The 2,398-nt window shown below is 40.1% G+C and overlaps 1 long non-coding RNA gene across 1 annotated transcript in view; it reads right to left on the minus strand.

Moving 5' to 3' along the window:
* The window catches only part of LOC103582209, a 23,442-nt gene that overhangs the window by 14,448 nt on the left and 6,596 nt on the right, over nucleotides 1-2,398 (minus strand). Inside the window, exon 2 of the long non-coding RNA XR_549736.1 lies at nucleotides 1,072-1,199. This is a non-coding gene — a long non-coding RNA (uncharacterized LOC103582209). The remainder of the gene's footprint in view (nucleotides 1-1,071; nucleotides 1,200-2,398) is intronic.

Raw genomic sequence — 2,398 nt, forward strand, 5'->3', positions numbered from 1 at the left:
AGTCTTACTGAAACAGTTTCACTTGGAATAATTTGAAAGCTGTGGAATTTACTCTAATCACGTTATGATTCATGCTGACCTATATTCCTTCAGCTGGTGCAGAGCCTGTCACTCATACATGCCCCTTAATCATTGACCTTTCTGAAGCAGGAAGACAGAAAATGTTCACTTTCACTGAATTATATAATAATTCAGACTTTTTCTAGAGTCATGGAAAGAGCCCTGGATAGGCGATTACAAGACCTGTGTTCTTAACTTGGATTTGTTTTGTGACCTTGGACAAGTCAGATAATCAACTTGGCTAAGCTCAGCGTCTTCTACTTGAAATGAGAAAATTTGACTACATGTTTTCTGTGGGGGCCGGGGGTTCCACTAAGACTAGTATCTATGACATAGTCACAAAAACAAAGGCCCTTACAGTGAATCCACTTATAAACAGATGCAAAAATTAGGATGGACAATTGAGTCCTCAATCAGAAAAAAACTCTAAATTAGATGACATGAATTTAAATATCATTTGGTTAAGTCAAAGTTTCAGGAGGACTGAAAAACATTGTCTCCAGAAATGTTCTTGGTATGCAGTTTGGACCAGTTCCCAATGATTAGATTTCATACCTATTTTTAAAATTGAAAAATAAGATACCTAATATGCCTCCTTTTATTCAGGCTTTCATCACTATAGTTTCAACATTCTAACCTAAACATCTCGATTTCCTCATATTTATTATAGTTAATACGATTGAGACAATGGGACCGTCATCAGCGTCCTGGGGCCATCTTTGTTCTGCGGGGTGGTGGCTGAGCCTCACCACTCCTCCATCTTTGGAAGGAGACGGACGCCCACTGGTTCTGGAATGTACCAGTTTGCAGGGCTAGTGCATCCTGACTCCTAGAGATGGCAACTGGATTGGCATTTCTTTCATGCCACATGTGCCAATTTTGCAACAGAAACATAACAATTTACTTTCTATTCTCCAGACTAGGCAGAGAAAAATCGTTTAGCAAGAGGCTGCTTCAGAGAGACAATGGGAACAAGAACTGACTCCTGGAGGAGCGGTTCCAAGGACATACCATAGGAACAGTGCAGGTGGCTGATACACACCCTCTGTCAAACTTGGTACATGTTGCGTGTCAGAAGGTCCCACATGGACTCCACATCTTCAGGGGAAAGCCTTTTGATTCCTTGTGTCCTCTGGGCCCTGGAAAGATCATCAGAGGAAAGCCAAGCATTATTCTTCCACCTTGGCAAGAGGTTCCACAAAAATAGCAATGAGCCTTGCCCTAGACTGCGAGGAACCCCAGGTTCCAGAACCCCTATTTTTTACATATCTTTCCTATTGTTTTAGTAAGGTGATTACTAAAAACATGAGATACATATCTTGACTTAAAGTTTTAAACATGTGATTCTTTTGCCTATAACTTTTATTGTGGTAATGATTCTAACCCATTTTTTTAAAGGTTTAAGGTGGTGACAAGTTGTTTTTCACTCCAAATCTGTTATGAACTGACATGTTTGTAAAATACAATAAGAATCAATTACTAGAAAGTGATACCATAAAATGCAATCTATCTGTTATGAACTGACATGTTTGTAACCCATTTTTTTAAAGGTTTAAGGTGGTGACAAGTTGTTTTTCACTCCAAATCTGTTATGAACTGACATGTTTGTAAAATACAATAAGAATCAATTACTAGGAAGTGATACCATAAAATGCAATCTAAGCATTTTGCTGTTAAATTCAACAGAAATGAAACTACTCAGTCAAAGGCTGGTTCTTTTTTAGTTCTGTGCTCATCTCATTGTGGACAGGTGACAGACAGTTCCTGGACCAACACCACCATCACTCCACATTTTGAGTAGCAATGATCTAAGAGAGTATTAAAGTTTCATGAGCACATTTATCTTGGAATTTTATCTTTAGGGATTTTATCTTTGGTTAAAGAATAATTTAAGAAACTAGAGTCACATTTTACGAGGGGAATTAGACCATTTATACCATGAAAGTCAGCCCAGCTCTGAGACATTGGGCACCATTATACACCCCCTCCCCCAAAAGAGTTCAAACACCAGGTCATGCTCAGGTTAGAAGTCAATGCACAATTGTCCTCGGGGAATTTCAAGGTCGTAGGTCAATACACAACTGTCCTCTGGGAATTTCAAGGTCGTAATATTACTATGGGAAGAATTCTTTTTTTTTTCTGACCGCGACCTCGGTGTTGCGCCCGCACCGCTCTCAGCCAGTGAGTGGGAACCGGTCTCCACATGGGTTCCAAACCCTCGGCGGGAGCGTCGCCATGCTCCCAAGCAGCACACTCTCCAGTGCGCCCCTGGGCCTACATGTGACAAATGCATTTGATTACAATCTAGTGGCAGTAGTTTTGAGAAACTTTTTATTAA

This window comes from Galeopterus variegatus, unplaced genomic scaffold, assembly GCF_000696425.1.
Source record: "Galeopterus variegatus unplaced genomic scaffold, G_variegatus-3.0.2 Scaffold15259, whole genome shotgun sequence".
Lineage (NCBI taxonomy): Eukaryota > Metazoa > Chordata > Mammalia > Dermoptera > Cynocephalidae > Galeopterus > Galeopterus variegatus.